At 40.3% G+C, this 14103-nt stretch overlaps 1 long non-coding RNA gene across 1 annotated transcript in view; it reads right to left on the bottom strand.

Annotated features, from left to right (window-relative positions):
* Nucleotides 1-9172, bottom strand: part of LOC141573950 (uncharacterized) — a 36821-nt gene extending 27649 nt beyond the window's left edge. Inside the window, exons 1-2 of the long non-coding RNA XR_012500458.1 lie at nt 8943-9172; nt 6247-6467 (exon numbers count right to left, since the gene is read on the bottom strand). This is a non-coding gene — a long non-coding RNA (uncharacterized LOC141573950). The remainder of the gene's footprint in view (nt 1-6246; nt 6468-8942) is intronic.
* Nucleotides 9173-14103: the final 4931 nt, after the last annotated feature.

Raw genomic sequence — 14103 nt, 5'->3', positions numbered from 1 at the left:
CTCTGAGACAGGCTTAGGCTCTCTCACACCTGCAGCTCTGATGCAATAGTTGTGAAGTCATTTTACTTTGCTGCAAGTGTCCTCGCTCCCCGTGTCGCTGTGACTGTCGTCTCTTAACAGAGTCAGATGTCTTCCTGGATCTCTCCCTGATTTCCCTGCTCCTGCTTCTCAGATCCTGAGATAAAGAACAGGTGAAGACACATGACTAGAAAAGGCACTGTGGACTTGACCAAAGTCCTCAGTGAACCCCTAGGTGAGTGCTGCCCACCCCTTACCTTCGATTCTCAACGTTCTGCCCAGGGTGACATCCAGACAGGAAAGAGTCTTGGGCCCAATTAAAAGCTGTGAGGCTTGGGTGCAGGAAAAGGTGCAGGAGCTGGTTCTGGAGCCGGGCCCCTCACCACCTCTGCTACTCTCTCTCCCGAGGCCCTGCCCCCAAGCCCCCAGGCTCCCTGATCTTCTGTCCTTCTCTTCTACACTACTCCAAGCCCTTTTCCCCTTCCTTTATTCCCTGATTATCCCCAGCTGGAGTGATTTTTTCATCACAGCATCTAAAAAAATTTCCTACAGCTGAAAAAGAAGTCTCCAGAAGTCAATGCCCACATGGTGGTTCCTGAAGAGAGCCCCTGGTTAGGGGGACCCTCACCAACACTCACAGGGCATCAGACATGTTGCAGGGTCGACCACCCCCAACAAGTGTTTGCTGTGACCCCTATGCCCGCACAGCATCCCTGTTCACAAAACTGTAGTTGGGCCACTAATCCGTTATTAAGAAGCAAAAGTAAAAAAATTGCTCATGTTTCTTACTAAAATTATCTATGAGGTGGAAAAAGAAATTGTAATAGAAAAGAACAAATTTGACTCCATGTTAGATGTGTTCGTTTGGCTTTAAACCTGTACCCTGTTTTCTAGGCTAAGACTTGTTATCTCTGCACCTTTTGTAAAAGAAAGTTGCCTTTAGCCTGAAATATCCAGGAGGGCCTATTCTGCGGGCTCTGATCTTTAAGGATGTTAGCTCTTCTACACTTATGTAGAGATGGCAAGTTGCAAAATAAAGAATAAACTTTGTTTTTTTTGAGGTTTTACAGGGGCGCCATGATTTGACCCACATGGACAGCTGCATGAACAAAGGATTCCAAGGAAATCAATTCGTACAGCAAGAAGTTTGCAACAACCAACCACACCCCCACCACTTTTTAGTATAAAAGGAGACTGAATTCTGACTTGGGGAAGAGAGTTCTCCTGGATATCTGTATGCCATCTTCTGAGTCTGCCAGCTTTTCAAATAAAGTCACTACTCCTTACTCCAAAAGCTCATCTCCCGATTTATTGGCCTGTCATGCAGCAAGCAGAACGAGTTTGGACTTGGTAAATAAATGACTGCATTAGAGGTAGTATGTCTCCACTGTTTCCTCATTTCCAGTATGTCACAGCCAATCAATTTTATATGCTGTTTAACAACACGACCAAAAAACCTATTATACGGAATTGATTCCATGGAAATAAAATTATTTCTACTCCTTCAAAACTTTGTTCTTTTCTATTTTATTTTGTTTTGCTTATTGAAAAGAAAATAAAAGTCAAATCATTTTATTTCACGTATTTTTTATAGCTACATATTGTAAATACTACAAAGATATTTAAATTGCAATAAAAATTGTTCATATATTAGTATAAAGATATATACACAATCAAAGCAGAGTAGGAAAGGAGTGGATATTTACTAAAAATCCACAGCACATCCAGTCTTTTACAAGCATATCCTGGAATATAAGCTCTATTATCCAGGGGTCCACCACCTCCATTCTCACTGCCGAGTCCCATAGTAATCAACCTCCAAGGCACCAGCATAGAACCACACGATCACTATTTTAGGTATAAATGAGGGAATTAGCTCATTCAATTCTAAAACAGAAACCTTAAAATAAATACTGAACTTATTTACAAACAAAGAAAATTGGACACAAAAAAGTACAGTTTCTCCCCCAAGTCACAAAGATAATTACTGGTAAAGGCAATATTTGAACTCATCTGCCTGATTCTAAAAACTAAGGTGGAAATCCCCTTCAACTGTGGAGGTCCAGCAGCACAGCCTATCACCCTATCTTTCTTCAGATCTAGCTTTAGACAGCCTGAGACAGCACCCCATTCCTATGGAACTCGAGGGCAAACGATAACAATAAGGATTTTATATTCAGTAGTTTCTTAGGTCTCATTTATATAAAGTGTCAGCAGGTCAGCAGAAAACTCTGGGAAATATGAGTGGGTCCAGAGCTTTTTGCTGATAAGAAACAATCAATCAGGACAGAGTGACCTTCCCATGAGAGGCCTCATGGACATAAACTAAAGGCAGCTGAGCAATGAAAACTAGCAAGACCATGGAACTCAAGCAAGAAGGATCCCTGCCATCCCCCACCCAGTTGCCTTTTCACCCACATGGACAAGATGGCAGAAGACCCAGGTTCTTGTCCAAGTTACACCAACATGGATTCTCACCCATAAAAAGTTATGACTCTATGCTGTCTTAAGCCCTTTCCAACTCAAATATGTTGACACCAATATCTCAGCAGAATGTCTATGTCTTCACTTTCTCTCTTCTATTAGGATACTATATCTATGGACAAAAAGCAGAAATCCAATTAAAAACACCATGCACGAAGGCTGGTGAAAGTCTGCCGTAAGAGACTTTGTTTTCACGCTCAGTGAATGAAAACTCAGAAAAAGTGTTCCTTCTCCCTCTGCAAGTGGGAGGTAGCCTGATTGTGTGTGTGTTTGTGTGCACGCGTGTGTGTGTGTAAATCAAATACAATGCATTCTGGGATGTGTACAGATTTTTTTTATGTTACTGTCATTTCATGAGGATGAGCCAACCTTTAAAGTAACTTGAATCTAGTGTTCTGAGAGAGTCCCAGGATCTTTTGATGGAGGAGGGGAAAGGGGAAAGGAAAGGAGGAAAGAAGTAAATGAAGCAAAGGAGTAAGAATACTACTAGGGAAAGGCAAGACTTTAATTTTGTTCCTACTTGCATCACACACAAATTAGGGACTGGCTTTCCCCCATGTCTCGTCAAGCACTGAGATGCAGAAGAAGAGGCGACAGCCCATTTCTCACTGAGATTGTGACTGTACATGGCATCTTATAGACACAAATTATTTACCCTGATCAAACACTCTAGCAGCAGGCCGTAATTCTCCTGTTTTGAGAGACAAGAAAACAGGAGTTCAAAGAGGATGTATAACTTGAGAAAAGTCAGAGGACCAGTAAACTAAAGAGGATGAATTCAAACTCAGATCTGAATGCAGAGTCTCATCTTCCCACTCCCAGGGCTGGAAAATCCTTAACAGACAGGCTTCCCAGCTCCCTGCATTGTTCCTGGCACGAAGCATTTCCCATGGCGATGGTAACCTGTTCTCACAGACACAGTGCTCTGTGCAGCCAATAACCTCCATTCGACCTTGATCATATACCTGCCTCACTCACCAGGCTTCTCCATACAGGCAGGAAAGCTGGCTTTCAAGTGCGTACAAAGCCACCCCTGGTCTTACCTGGGCTCTTCAGTGGCTTTTCCAGCATAAAGGCAGCCATGAAAGTGCTCACAGTTTGTACATGAGCCACACTACCTCTCTCCATCTGTCTCCCCACCTATACTACTTAGCTATGACCATTTTGAGAATCTTGGAAACAAATTTTTAAAAACAGAAAAGAAACTATTCTGTAACAAGTACTTAATACTTACAATTTTAAATGACAAGTTACAAAGTGAGTATTTACAAATTGAATCTGCCTTCCTAGGTGTCAGTTTTAACAGTTAAAAAATATAATAGCAAAAATTCTCACTTACAAAATTAACAAAAACATCAACAATAATCTGGAATAAACTCAAAAACAATGCCCATGTTGTACATGGAGAAACACAGGACTGTACTGAGGGGTAAAGTAAGAAGTGTGAATGCAGAGACATCAACATATTGTATGGAGGAAAGCAGTTTTGTAAAGATGAACGTTCTCCTAAAGATAATTCAAAACTTACTAAAAAATCCCATGACAGCTCTTATCTGTTTTTTTTTAACTTGAACAAAATATTTTGGAACTCTTCAGGAATAATAAAGTCATAATACTAGACAAGAAAATTGGGGATGGAAAAAAGAATTAAAAAATCACACTGTCAGATATTAAATAAATTTTTACAATATGTAAGATATAGCACTGGAGTAAGAAAGTAAGACTGACAGAAATAAACCATGAGCTCAAAAAGAGACTCTAGTGTACATAAATATTTTGTACAGGTGGGATTTCAAATCAAAGTGCAAAGTATGAATTCAATAATTGTCTTGGGACAATCAGAGAATCACCTGGAAAAATCAAATTCTATTCCAGTCATAATGACCACAAGAAAAATTACAGATAGTGATGTAAATATTAGAAAGTACTAATAACAGCAAATACAACACTTTGCTTATAGTAATTCAACTTCTCCTCACTATAACAAGTAGTATTATCATCTCCATCATAGAGATTAAAAAATCCTACAGAGGAGATATATACCATTATAAGAAAGTATTTCTAAGAATACTATCAAGGATAAAACCCAAAAAGAAGACATTTACTGTCTTAAGATTATTTTCGGCCACAACAAAAATAAACCTACTGAACAAAATGAAAGGCAAGAAATGTCAAGAAAAAGCTCTGTGATACATGTTAATGAAGACAAGGGGTTAATGTTCATAACATACAAAGAGCTGTCACAAAGCAACAAGAAGCTCCCTCACTTAAATGTGTGCAAAGGACAAAAGGGATCATTCACCTCTTAAAAGTCAGATGGCTAATGAGTGAAAAATGCTCAATACCTCACTGGTCATCAAGTGCAAACTAAAACAATGAAAAAGCAATTTTGCTCATCATATTGGCAAATGTTTTTAAAAAATATTCTAGGTAGTGTCCATCTTTGAGAGAACAAACTGAGCGATCTTTTTGGAGGATGACGTGTCAATGTATATGTAAACTCTGAAAAATGTGTGTACACACAGACTGAACCCAATTTTAGGAATCGTTTCTTTTAGAAAAAAAATCAGTTCAAAAAGATGTACTCATCAGAGCATTTACACAGCACTGTTTACAATGGTGGGAAGAAAAGCTGAAGTGAAATCATATCCAGCGATAGAGAATTGGTTACATAAGTTATTCTACATCTTTTCATTATCCACAGGAGAAGGAATTTCTAGAGTCACTTGAAAGGAACCTGTGATGTATGTAATTGTCACATACAGGGATTGAATTTCCAGAAACCTTAACTTAAGGAATACTCATTCAAGGTCACAGGAATGTTTGTACAAGAAGGACGCCAGTCAAACACCCTTTCTGACAGTGGAAAATGGAGAAAACTTAAGTATCCACCATCAAGACAATGATGCGGTAAATCAAGGCGAGCTGTGGGCATTAAGGGGCAGGCGTTTTTGCGTGGTCCAAGGACTTGTCCACAGTACTCTCCCACCAAAGGTGTCCTTACACAAGAGACCAAATCTACTGCACATCAGGAGACCCCTCTACTCTATCTGAAAGGACCGGGTGAGTCTGGAGTGGGAGGACGTCTATGATATACACCTCAGTGAATAAACCGAGCTGCACAAAACATATAGTATGGCCTTATTTTTCAATAAAGCATATATACACACACATATACATAGATTTCTCATATACATGTGTGTATGTATGTGTATATATATATGACAGGCATAAAGGTCATGAAATATATACACCACATTGTCAGCAGTTTTTACTCTCAGGAAAAAAAGGGGAAGGGATGTAGGGGCCTTTCGGTACCACCACAGTTCTCTTTTCAGTATTTCAGTTAAATATACTTGGAATTTAAAAGGCTATTTAAGTCCGAAGTAAAATGGACGATGCCTCCACAAGACAGAATGCTATACTGGTCATTAAAAATCATGCCAGGGGAGAGAGAATACTGTAGAAAAACGTGTAATAAGCCGAATGGAAAATGGAGGTCTCCACACAGTAAACAGGCACAGAGTGCTCGCTGGTTTTTATGACAGACGTAATACACACTGATGAAAAGAACAGAAAATAGATGTTAAAGTCTTAATTATTATCTCTCAGTAGTGGGACCAGGATAGACGCTTTTGTCCCTTTTTTCAGACTTATTATATTAAATACACATTATTTTTCATCTGAAAAAAGCATTTTTAGATGTCTAGTACCACACATTGAAAAAAATACACGAGTACTTACAGAAATAACTAGGAGACACGGCAGCAGCGTCACACAGTGTAGAACGGGCGATCCTGAATAACACCGTGCAGTTACATAAGGACCCACAAAGTGAGAGCACCTGCTGTCACAGGGCGTGGCCCCCTTCTATTTGTCAGTTGTGTCTTCAGGGCTGAGGCAGTTCTGAGCACGGCCAGTGTCAGTGCTGGTGTCTGGATGGATGCCACTGGAGGTGAGGGCACCTGCAAGCCGAGGGGAAGAACAGAAATCATCCTCTGCTTTTTCTGTCTTGTTTCTTTGTTACTTTTGAAGAGAGGTGTAAATAAGATAAACTGAATCTTCCCTACTAAAATTTCAGTAATGAAACCGTTTTTAAAGTGTTCATAACTTATATTCTGCCTATAACTGTCTTTTCAACAAAGCATCATATTTCTTAAAAGTTAATTAACTCAGTTAATTAACTACCTGTTGAAACCTTTTAAAGAACATGAAATGCACTATGTAAAATCACCACGCCTGCAGTGACTGGCACAGCTGTCTTGATAGCAGTGCAGTCAGCCCCCACCATCCCGTGGCTCTGAGCTCCTGATGCTGCTAAGAGAGCACGCTGCCACCTCAGATGGAGAGAAACGGTGAAAGCGTTTTCTGAAATCTACAGCACTGACAAAACATAACTGAGAAATCCCAGGCTCCTTTGAGGCTGTCATTTTCTGTTTCTGGCCAACCCCCGTCAATGAGCAGAACCACCCCATTCCCGAGCCATGGGACTCACGTGGGAAGCAGTTTTGGAGAAATTTCCAGGTATAGAATGTAACAAACTATACATAGATCTCTGAAAAAAGAAAAGATGCAATACTCTGATTTTGGAAGAAACTCAAAATATTCTCCTAAGCCTTAGTAGCTGGAAAGGCTGGGCATCTCCTAAGCCACTTATTTATTTCGCAGCCAGTGAGCATCTCCCACAAACCCTGTTTCCCTGTGTCTGCTGGGAGCCTCAGGCACACTGTTGCTGTCGATCTTATAAGTCACAGGGCTGAGGCGTGTGTCTCACGCCTGCAACTCTCACACAGGCTCGCCTCCTAGCCTCACTGTCTGAACTTGGCCCCATTTCCTCACCTGTTTATTTGGTATCTGTTCTTCTGTAAGCTGCCTGAAATGCTTTTGGAACAAGTCAGAAGAATCAGTGGGTAGAGAAATGGACAGATGGACAGGTGAGAGTTGGGGAGACAGAGTGACTCCAAGAAAAGGGGAACAAAGAAAATTTCCTATGCAGAACCCTTTCTAGTCAGGGAAGAAAACCACCACGGAGAAGTGTGAAGAGGCAGGTGGGTTAGGGCTGTTTCCTGGATTCCATGAAAAGTCACACCAAGAGATGAGAGGGTAGAACTGTAAATAATAAAAGAAAAAAGCATGCATGCTTGAAAAATATATCTACAATATGTACTTTCTAAAGAATAGACTCAAATCAGCACGGCCTAATAACACAATCCTTGGGTATTTACAGAAGTGAGAATCCCATCTCCAAACCACAAGGCATCCCTTCGGAGCACTAAGAGTCTACACGGGACGGTCATAAACTTGTCACCGCAAAAGCGATGCTATCCTGCCCTTACGAGGAATGAGCAGCTGTGCTCGGGCTGCCCACGCGCGCCATTTACACCCCACAGCACCTCTACGGGAGAGGGACGCCTAGCGAGCCCCATCTCTGCAGGACAGAAAACAAGTCCGGGAGAGGCTAAGCCGACCTACCAGTTCTCCATCTCACAGGAATTGTCACTCCAGAGCAGGACTCGAACTAGGACCCACGTTTGTAACCGCAGTACTACCGTGATTTGTGTGCTTTTTGTGTGTATAATACATTTGTTTCCGGCATGAAAGGATATTTAACAAATGTTCGGTTGTCTTGTCTATCTCATTAGCTCACAATCTTTATATTTTTGAATTGTACTCTTTTTCCCTGGAGAAAGGAACGGAAAGAGCGGGGGTCAGAATGAGATGGGGCTCCATTCTTTATCTGTTACCTCATCTCATCCAGTCCCCAACCAGGGAGAAGGAGCAAATGTTCTCTTCATCTTTAAAGAGAGAGCTCCACTGATGGTGACTTACTCAACTCCAAAACCAAGTCTGGGGGAAGGGCACAGACAGCAACCAGAGAAGTATCACCCATAGGAAGGAGAAAAGAGCTCAGGGGAGGGCTCAGGGGGTCAGCCTGATTTAATTTCAATGGATAATATAATACCACAGACTAAAAATACTAGCATGCAGTGAATTTGCTATTTCTTGACATCTAGCAAGTTTTCATAGCCCGCATGAAACATTATTGTGAACTAGTGAAAGGAAGAGTCCACACTCAGGGAAAATCAATGCCACAGGCAGGCTGAAACCCAGGCTGGAGGAAAGGAAGAGAAAAGGCATAGTTAAGAAAAGGGGAAAGTCTGGGAAAAAGACATCATCACAAGGACTCTCCAGCATCATCCAGCAATCATATAATCATTCATTCAAGAGAGAGTTACTTAGGTCCTATTTTCTGCAAGATTTTACACAGGGCAAAGCAAGAATGCAGAGTCCATGGTGGCAGCAAGTGGCGGGGCTATAATACAATTCTGATCCTAGTACCTTGCACAATTGTACTCAGTATAAAGGCAAAAAAAATAAGGTAAAATAATACTATGTAAACTCTACACATTGTTGAAAAAAATTAAAGAAGACCTAAATACCTGGACAGACACACCACGCACATTCCTGGATCAGATGACAGCGCTCTTGGGATGGCAGTGCTCCCCAGAGCGATCTGTATACTCAACGTGGTCTCGATCACAATCCCAGCGGGCTCCTCTGCAGTAATTGACTAGCTGCTGCTACTATTCATATGGGAATTCAAGGGACTCAGTAACCAAAACGTACTTGAAAAAGAAGAAAAACATGAGAGGACTTGTAATTCTCAATTTCAAACCTTACAATTGTATCTCCAGGTGAGATTAGAGGCCATTTTTAAGTTATTACTGGGTTTATCCTTATTTTCAAAATTCTGTACAATGAATATACCTGTTAGAATAAGAAAAATAAAAAGTAAGGTATCTTGTAAAACATGCACAGTGATTCATTCATTAGGAAAAAATTTATTTTAACTATAAAGAGGTAAACAAATATCTAGTGAAAAAGGACTACTTAAAAACAAGTGTGCATTTACAATTTTCATAAATTGAGAACTGAAAAGCACAAAAACATCAAGTTTCTAGGGAGACTAGTGAAACATATTAATAGTTATTTTCAAAAATTCTAATTGAACAATGAAAACTCAAGAAAGGGAAAATTGTGATTGACACCCAAGTGCAAACACATGGAGAGCAAAGGCCTAGAAATCACAGGTCCTTTAAATCTGCTTCTAACTCAATAGGAGAGGAAATTCCTCACTTAGGGGACAGTGGAATCCCATACATAAGACAGGATACACAGTACAAACTGCAGTAGTATCGGGAGTGAATTTCTTAGAATTCTAATGTTACAACATTGCTGAAAAACTATAAAAACACTGACAGACAGATTAAAACACACAGTCATATATATTATATAGAAACATATGAAGTCTGCTCCCATGTTGCATAGAAATACAAACATATTTGTTCATTTATAGGCACTGATTACTTTATCCCAGATAGAATATTTCAACTAAAACAAAAAATCAATAATACACTCCTCTTGTCAAATCTACTTGATAAGTTACTCTGCTATGTAACCATAATGTGTTTAAGATAGATCTAAAATTAGTGAGAAATATTTGTATGGTTTCTTGAATTGTTCTCAAAATTCCAAGCTTAATTTTAAAATAAATCTGAGCAGTATTTCTATATTATCTTTTCCCTTGTGAAATGAACAACACAGTCTGTTGTCAAAATTCTGTCCTTACAATGATTCACGAGCACCGTTTCCTAACAAAACTGCTGAACAGCAAGGCACTATCCAGACACTGTGACCAAATAAATGAAACACAAGGAAGACAGTGACCCTATCCTGGAGGGCTTATAATCTGTGTCAACAGCGGGTTTTTATTTGATTGGTTTGTTTGGGTAGCAAAATAAAATCAATCAAGTACTTTCTGCTTTTAGCATTCTGTAAGTCATGACTGTTTTTAGTGTCATGAGAATGAAAGACTTAAGCATGACTTGATTAGGTCAACTAGCAACAATCATCACTGGAGAGTGAGTAATAAAGAAGTTAACTGATAGAAATGCTTCTGCCTTCATGAGACCTAAAATAAATCTACACTGATATCCGAAAGGAAAATGAGGAGATGAGCTCCCCAATAAGAAAACAAACAAGGAATCAAAAAAGGAAAGACGTTTTCATTAACGATTCCAGGCAGTAGTGGAGCATGGTGGTGAGGATCACAGATGTTTGGGACGAATATTAGTGCCTGAACTCCCACAGCACTGGGTAGCTGTGAAACTGATATTTCAGAGAAATTTTCTGCACCTCAGTCTTCTATCCATACACTAGGGACAACAACCGCACCCATCTCCTAGAACGGTCCTACGAATTAAGTTATTTTATATATAAAATTTTAAATAAAATACCTCAGATTTTAAATAATACCCCAAAAGCACAAGGAACAAAGAAAACAGAGATAAATTGGAGTTCATCAAAATTTAAAACTTTGCTTCAAAGGGCACCATCCAGAAAGTGAAAAAACAACACACAGGAGAAATTTTTTTCAAATCATTTATCTGATAAGGAATTTGTATCTATAAAAAAAAAAAAACAGTACCTCCAACAACTCAACAATAAAAAGGCAACTCAATTAAAAGGTGAATAAAGGATCTGAAATGGTATTTTTCAAGGAAAATATACAATTGGCCAATAAGCACAATGAAACGATGTTCAATATCATTAGCTGTAAGGGAAATCAAGTCAAACCCACTAGGAGAAACCGCTTCACACTCACAACAATAGGTTATAATAAAAATAAAAGAGTAACAAGCACTAATAAGGACACAGAGGAAGCGGAGCGCGCAGCCCTTGCTGGTGAGGACGTAACACAGCGTGGCCACTTTGGAAAACAGCCTGGCAGGTCCTCAGAGAGTTGAACATTTGGTTTCTGAATGTCCCAGCAACTCTGCTGTCTGGGCACAAACGTAAGAGAACTGAAAACAAATGTCCACATAAAAACTCCTACAGGAATATTCATGGCGACACTACTCATCACAGCCAAAAAGCAGTAACAACACAATTGCCTATCACCTGATGAATGGGTAAACAGTGGGGCCCAGCCATACAGTGGAATATTATTGAGCAATAGCAAAGCATAGAGTATTGACCCAGGCCACAACGTGGACAAACTTTGATAACGTTACTCAGTGTGAAATAAGTCAGTCACAATAGACGGTTCCACTTACATGAAGTGACTCGATTTAAATGAAATGTCCAGCACAGGCAAATCCACAGAGAGAGAAGAGTGGCTCCTTGGGGCTGGGGGAGGATGGGGAAGATGGGAATGACTGCTTATGCATACGGGGCTTCCTGTTGGGGGAATGAAAATATTCTAAGATTAAATGGGATGCACAATTCTGGGCATAGAGTAAAAACGACTGTATATTTAAATGGGTGAATTGTATTAAAACTGGTAAGAAAAAAAGCACCTCGGGCCAGTACCTTCCCTAGTAAATGCAAATTGCTAACTTTTATTAGAGGAAGAAGAAACTGCCCTCAGCATGAAAGTAGGAGATCAGCAAATGTGAGTTAACTAAAATTGGACAAGAGCATTTCACTTGAAACAGTTGCTGAGTGTACACGAAATATTCAGAAATAGGAAAATCAGTTTCACATCAGGAAGAAGCATTCTGCTTCAAATGCAGATCAAGGATTCGCCAAGCCCAGCTGCTACAAATGACCAGAGAAGAAACCTGGTTCTTAAAACAAGCACCAGAGCCAACAAGGAAATGGTGGTGAGGAAAGCAGGCGGCCGAATATCTGGAACAGTTTGCTACAAATAATTTCTCCACTGAAAATTTAAAAATAAAATGAAAGTGATAAAATTCTCTGTTGACCTCACGTGAATGAGCTTCCTTCGGTGCTCGACTGTTCTGTAACCCCGATTGAGAGACTCAGGAGAATCAGCATGTCTCCTGGGAGTCCCCAAATGACTGCCCACCAGCACGCTGACCACCATCACATCTGCCAGGGTTGAACTGCAGAGAAGAGAACAACTTCTGAAAGGCACAGGAAATGTTGACAAGGGAAGAAAAGGCTGCAGTCAGTCCTGGGACAGAGGCCCTCTGAGCAGAGGCCAGAAGGCTGTAGGTGAACTGCAGTGGCCGTGGGACAGGAAGCGACCATGGGGGAGCATATCTCAATTCTCTCCTCTCTCTCCATCGGGTAGGAGGGATAAACCTGTATCCTTCTCACCTGGAACTGTGGGTTGGCTGGCAGAAGTCTTACCGACATGGAATGATTATTCAAGTCTCTGTGGAAAAAGTCAATAAATCGAGAGGGAGTAGGGAGCCAACTCCACGAGCCTCTCAATTGCACCCTTATTTATTGTGTATAATCAAAGGAAAAATTCATTAACAGTTGTGTGATAGTAATAGGAACTTCGGGAATGACAGTATGAAGCAGAGATTGTAGAATACACAATGAGTACAAAGGATTAGTGTATCTTTAGGGAAGTAATGGGGTGAGGGGAACAAGATACATTTTTAGACATGTGAATTACAATGCAGACCACCAGACCAGCCAGGTCCTTGTTCTGTGGATCATAGACTATCTAACAGCACACAAGCTCAGCGTTTATAGCTGAGGGCCTCGGTCCTTGCTTTGCAACCAGCAGAGTGCTATCTAAAAGCTCAACTATGCAAGCAAAGCATTATCTCTGCTTTTTAATGCAAGGAGACTGGAGTGAGGATGTACAGGCACTTGCTTGTAAAGCAGTTTTTAAGCATATATTTTTCTTCTTAAAGTTCACAGGCGGCTGGAGTGTGTTACAATTTTTTAAACCAATCATGGGCTCCCACATGGAACCATTATGAAGGACACCCTAGGATGACAAATCCTGCCTCTGGGTCTTTTCCTGCCATCTTCAGCCACTCTAGCAGGGTCTAGGCACATCCGTGAATAACGATCCTACAGAACTACCCACACTCTTAACTCCTGGTGCTTGAAACTTAATTTTAGCGCTACACAACTTACCGTAGAAAAGTTTCAGAAATAAAAGGTATAATATTCCTTTTATATCTCATCATATTACTGATTTTTCTGATTGCTCTAAGTTGCTTCTATTTGGTAAAGCACATAATTCTGCAGGTGAATTCAGTAATTTCCATTGGGCATATCTAGCCATTTTGGGCTCTCTAACTTCTTTTGGTCAAATACCGATACACTCAATTGATTTCTTTGTTTATCAATTTCAGCCGGGAGGAGAGGGAGTGTCACTCTTTTCCTCAGCCCACCCTCAACCCTTTTCTCATCAACTCAGGCCTCCTGAAAACAAAACAAAGGATTTGTTTCCCTTCTACTCTTTCCACAAATCCAACAGGAAACATCAGCCTGGAGAAAGAATTCAACACAAATGTTAAAACAAAAATCTACAAACCTGAAGCAACTCCTTCTCCGAATCATGATACACAATGACATGAGAGTAAGTGTGTCAGGCACAAAGCATGCGTGAGCCTGACCACCTGATTTCTATTCTTCAAAGGAAGGAAGGTTTTCATATTTTTTCTTATCATTCTTTGTCATTGTTTCTGAATATGCCAAAAAATAGTTTATGAAAGAATTATGCACTGCAATAACAGATTACTATTGTATCAATTATAGAAGGCATTCAGAGGGGATAGGAAAAGCCACCTCTGTAAAAAATGCAAAATTTCTTCCCCTGTTAAGAAC

This window comes from Camelus bactrianus, chromosome 18 (genome assembly GCF_048773025.1).
Source record: "Camelus bactrianus isolate YW-2024 breed Bactrian camel chromosome 18, ASM4877302v1, whole genome shotgun sequence".
NCBI lineage: Eukaryota > Metazoa > Chordata > Mammalia > Artiodactyla > Camelidae > Camelus > Camelus bactrianus.
The sequence above is the reverse complement of the archived record's forward strand: the minus strand, read 5'-3'. Positions and strand labels throughout refer to the sequence as shown.